We start from the raw sequence: 6,069 nt of genomic DNA on the forward strand, positions 1-6,069 counted from the left end.
CTTTAATTATTCGTCTCCTTTATCCGAAAGGGGGTATTTGCGGAACGGCGCGGGAGACCCGGGTTCACTTCCCTGCAGGAGCTCACGTGGTTCGGATTCCACATTAATCCGTAGGTCCCGTCTCATATAGCCTCGCTGCTGAAAGGGACGCTAAACTCAAAATCAACTCAACTAATTCAATTATTAAAGACCTCGTTTTATTATTTTTCTTTTTATTATTTCCGTTTAATTCACTGAAGTTCCAGAAATTCCAACCATAAAGGGTCCTCTCAACCAAGTAGTTCAGAAGAAAATATTCCACCTTCCTGCTCTGCCATGTTGAATTCGTGCAAGTATTTCTAAATAGATTACATGCATTATACTGTGGGTATCAAAAACGCCCTGTGAAACGAATTTTGTGCTTATCAGAAGAAACATCCATAAAGCTGAATTTCCTACTATTCTTTTTCAGGGTGATAAATTCTGAATTCATGCAACGTAATTAAATTATGCATCGTAAATATGAAATATATATAGTGCACACTAATAGTTATTCGAGGTACACACCACGATGTGCAGCCAATATTTATTGCCAATTGGAGAGTGTGTGTGGTGATAATGCAGACCAGTAAGTGTAAAAGGTGACCAGAGGTCGGCTGCCCGAAAACAGCATCAATTGACGCTAACATTGTCCGTGTCGAAAAGTTCATTATGGAAGATAGGCCCATCACCATGCAGGAGTCTTTTTGAGATATAGTAGTGGGGTTAACAATGGGCACAGTAGAACGAATAATTACAAACGAACTGGGACTAAGGGAATTTTTTTCTCACCGGGTTTCACGAACGCCAAATGATAATAAAAAGAAGCAAGGATTTGATCAAGTTTTGTAAATTTCACACGTTTCAGAAGAAAGAGAATCAGATTGTTGAAAAGTGTTGTGACAATGGATGATCACAGATTCCTTTATTTGACCCAGAACCAAAAATAGAAAGGAGAAAGAAAAAGAAAGAAAGAAAGCAGTCGATGCAGTGGAAACACATAGATTCATCTCCCAAAATTTCATCAGGTGGTATCCAATGAGAAGGTGCTGTACACCATCTTTTGGGATTGTCAGAAAGAGATATTGTCCCACTTTGTTCCGAAAAGTCATACAATTAGGGGCGAGTCTTTTCATACACTTTTGGATACATAATTTTTTGCCAAAATTGACTGAGAAACAAATGGTAATTTCATCCTCTACATGGACAATGCACTACTTCACCGTGCTAATGTTGTGACCTCATTCTTGGCTGACCACGGTATTGAACTTCTGCCACATCCACCCTACTCACCAAATTTAGCCTCAAGTGACTTCTAGTTTTTCCATACCTCAACGATTCTCTTCGTGGACGCCATTTTGTCAGTAGATCATCTCTGGGACGTACTGTTTTCCAGTATCTGAAACATACCCCCCAAGATGACTGTGCCACATGCTACACAATCTAGACGAAGGGGGATGGCAACTATGTAACAATAAAAGAAGGAGAATTTGTTGAGAAATAGAGAGGTTAGTTACGTGTACGTATTTCCTTGTTCTTGGAAATAAGAACGAAACGGTACACACCTTTGGTGTGCGCATCGTATTATAAAATTTCAATATTTTGGTTTTAATTTCATGACATTACATAAAATCGCGACAATACAGTTTAAATTTCGATAAACAACTTAGCATTAAAATAGTTTACAAAGAAAAACTTACTTTTAAAACACTTCACGAATTTTTTGCGTTGAATTTCATGTTCTGTATGCAAAATACATAAAATAAATAATTGATTCATGAAATTACAAAAGTGTTATACGTAGAAGACACTTAACTTACAAAAGTGTTGTAGAAGATACTTAACATGAAAAGCAGAACTAAATTAATATGTGTTATTTTGCTTAATGTTTGTTCTTCTCTCTACAAGAACGCAAGTTCGTGTGTAAACGACTTGTACAGTGTCGCGAGGACAGCAAAATCAGTCAACGTTCCTTGACAAACCCAACAACCTACACTTGCCACCTATTCTATACAATGTTTCTTACTCATCAACGTGATATATGAGAATGAAGGTCCTAATAACATGCGAGTAGCCAGTTAAGCTAAAAGTCACGACGTTAGAATAGATTTTATGGTCACTCACATATGTTCATTCTTTCTCTTAAAACATGTAGACAACACATTCAGAAGTCCTTTAATGTGACCATTACTGTGCTTTCACCTGGTCAGGAGGTCGATATTTAGCGAGACCTTTCATCTTGTGAACGCATAAATAAATAAAAATGATCTATAAATCATTGTGTTCGTGTTCTCAAGAGTAGACTTGTGCAATGACACACCAACATAAGAAGAAACCACACAGGTGCAGTGGTCTTGCGACGAAGAAAATCATTAGCTACATTTCATCTAGCCAGTATATTCAAAGCAGAAACTCTTTTGTATATTTTAAAAATCAACACTCTACACAGTGTGGACGAACATGAGAAGCCTAAAACTGATTCCATCAATAATTCAATTAGAAGTAATATTTTGTAGATACTTAACAGAATTAGTGGATATAATACACTTTCCCAATAGCGTCTTCATGTGAACAAAATTTATCGTAAATACGCGTATGTTATAAACCAGGGAGAGATTTCCGTTGATTCTACAAGAGCTAGTTAACACAAAGAAAACTGATTTAACTCTTTTAATTAGGTGTATTCAGATCCCGCGCTAGCTTATTATTGATTTATTTGGAGAAGTATTTTATTTTCTTTAAAATGAACGTATATTTTACTATAATAGTTTGCTTTTACTAATTTCTCTTCAAGACTATTTTAACTATTTGCTTATTGAAACACACTTAGTAAATAATCATAGAGTCTAAGAGAACAATTGGAAGAAGTAACCGAAAGTGGACAAAATGTAAAACTGGAAGCGATCTAAAAACAAATGAGTTTTGTTTCACAATTGTGAAACTACGGTTGAATTCAATATTGTAATAGAAGGGTAGTGAAAGCTGAAACCTGTTAAGCAGTAAATTTTAAGCATTTCCGATCTTAATAGAGAGAGATGAAACTTTATCTTAAAGATACTGAATCAATTGAAAAAAAAAAAAAAAAATGGGTTTTCGACATCTCTTACCGTCTTGGTGTGATACCTCTAGACAGACAAACGGACGGAGGGAGGGACATATCCATTCAATAAGATTTCCTACACCTATGTATAGCACAGTTAGAAAGTTAAAAAAAAAAAAAAAAAAAAAAAAAAAAACACTTGATGCTTCTAATGTTAATTGTATTGTAGGAATAGCCCTTTGGGGATCCCATGGTACAATTTCTACCATATGGGGTGTTTCATGGTACATTGCGTTATAACTCTCCTATTTGAGCTTTTTCGTCCGGTTTTTTTTTCAAGTCCAGAGGCACTGTAGAAGACATTACGTATGGTTTCATCCCTTCCTACGTCGAGACATAGGAGGTGATGACGTCATAAGTCTAAAATTTATATTTTCGTGTAATACTTTTGGGGGGGGGTTATGTAAAATATTTTTGGCGGGCTTATTTTTGCACGTAGAAAATTGAAATTTTGCACAAACATGCAGTCCACCGAGTAGTATTTACCAGATTTTTTTTTTAGATTTCTGCGTTAAAACAGGGGTGGATCAAAAGGGTCAAAAAATTGAAAAAAGGGATATTTTTACCCAAAAATCCCGTTTTTCCTCATTTTCCCGCCTTAGATACATGATGTAGACAAGTGAACGGTACCGCCTGAAAGGCAGTTCTATTCTGAAGAGAATGATGTGCGACACATGGCCCTAGGGTAATTAGGGAAGTGTCAGGGAATTTTTATCAAAATATACTTCTCTATAGGGAAATTTTGGACATTTTCGGTATTATTTTTTGCGGGCTTATTTTTGCACCTAGAAGATTGAAATTGTGCACAAACATTTAATCCACCGAGTAGTATTTACCAGATTTTTTTTTCAGATTTCTGCGTTAAAACAGGGGGGTACAGAGGGGCTAAACGCTGAAAAAGGGAAATATTTACCAAAAAATCCCTTTCACGGGATTTTCCCGCCTTAGATACATGATGGGGACACGTGAATGATACCCCCTGAAAGGCAGTTCTATTCTGAAGAGAAAGATGGGCGAAACATGGCCCTAGGGTAATTAGGGATGTCTCAGGGAATCTACGGGAATAAGGGACATTGTCGGTATATTTTTTTTGGCGGGCTTACTTTTGCACCTGGAAAATTGGAATTGTGCATAAACATTCAGTCCACCGAGTAGTATTTACCAGTTTTATTTCAGATCTCTGCGTTAAAACAGGGGGGTCCAGAGGGGCTAAAATTTGAAAAAAGGATATTTAGACCCAAAAAATCCCGTTTTTCCTCATTTTCCCGCCTTAGATACATGATAGAGACACGTGAGTCATACCGCCTGAAAGGCAGTTCTATTTTGAAGAGAATGATGGGCGAAACATGACCCTAGGGTAATTAGGGATGTCTCAGGAATTTTTTTACCTGAGATCATGGTGTTTTACGGTAATTTGGGGCATGGTGGGAATTCCTGATAAAATTTCTCCCGCCCTTGGTATTCAAGATAGAAACTTGAAATTTGGCACACACATTCAGTATACAAAGTACTATTTATCAGATTTTGTTTTAGATGGCTACGTTCACACAGGGCCGCTCCAGAGGGGGCCAAAGTGCGAAAAAAAATTCCTCCGAAATTTTCCCTTTGACATCATTTTTCCCGCTCCTGGTATATGGTATGAGCATGCAAGTGGTATCATTTGAAAGCCAGCTCCATTCTGAAGAGAATGAGGTATGAACAATGATCCTAGGATAAATAGTGACGATGCAGTAGCTGCTTGACTGAAAGTCTAAAAAATAGCCCCAAAACCCAGGATCTCTTAAGGGATAGTCAAGAATACACTCTGTAAAGAAAAAATAGCGACACCTCAATTCTCAAACTAACTTACACAGAAAACCATAATTGCAGCCCGTTAGAAGAGGAATAGAAGGAAATGAAGAGTGGGATAGTTCATTTGCGTTATCTGTGACACCTGTGGTGTACGACATCACTTGCCAATTGTTTGTGTATCTGTAATATTTTCGCTAGATGGCACTGAGTGCGTCTCGTAAATTATTGTAGTGAGAATTCTGCATTGCATTTCTGATGTGTAGGCTGAGGTAAATAGCATTTTATGATTGTTCCTTGCTTTCTGACTGTTAGGAAAGTGTCAAGTGGCAATATTGTTGTTGTGCAGCGCTGTTTTTGTGTGATATTGTTGCTACATGCGGACTGTAAACAAGAAGGATGGGTAAGAGATGTGATTTGTCGCTATGTGAACAAGATATAATTCTTGCTTTGCACAGCTAATGCAAATCAGTAAGGGAGATAGATGAAATAGTAAAAATCCATCATTCGACGGCAGGAAGAATAATTCAGAAGCGGAAACAGCATAAAAAATCGTTCCTTCGTCAACAATGTGAAAGGAAAAAGAAAGCATCACCCAGAGCAGATCGCTAAATGAAATCAATAGCACTGTAGATTTACGGAATGATTTCCCCAAAAATCGCTTCTGTAATTTGACATAATCTTGGAATTGAAGTTACTCTAACAACGTTATTGTCTTGACTGCGTAAAGAGATATTACGAAAAAGAAACCGCGTAGAAAGTCGAAACTGACAAAAACACAGTGGACTTCAACATGTATGTTTATGAGTCGATATGCAACTTGGACTTATGACAACTGGAAGCACGTCGTTTTTTCGTTGAAAAGAAGTTTAGCATAGTGGGAAACGATGGTGGAGTGAAGTTGTGGATACGAACGAGAAAGGAACTTGACAAGGATTTTGTTTAAGAGATACAAATATTCAGTTACCGACTGATGGTATGGGCTTCGTTCACCGCTAAAGACGTCAGAACGATTGATATATGTGAAGGATAGTTTGATGCACGAAAATATCTTCAAATTCTGGTACGTAAAGTTTTTACAACAGCTAAAGATGACTTTTCTGAAGAAAATATGCATTACTTCCTTTTCCAGGATGATAATGCTTCATGTCACCGAGAGAAAA

Source organism: Thermobia domestica, chromosome 5 (genome assembly GCF_964235325.1).
Source record: "Thermobia domestica chromosome 5, izTheDome1.hap1.1, whole genome shotgun sequence".
NCBI lineage: Eukaryota > Metazoa > Arthropoda > Insecta > Zygentoma > Lepismatidae > Thermobia > Thermobia domestica.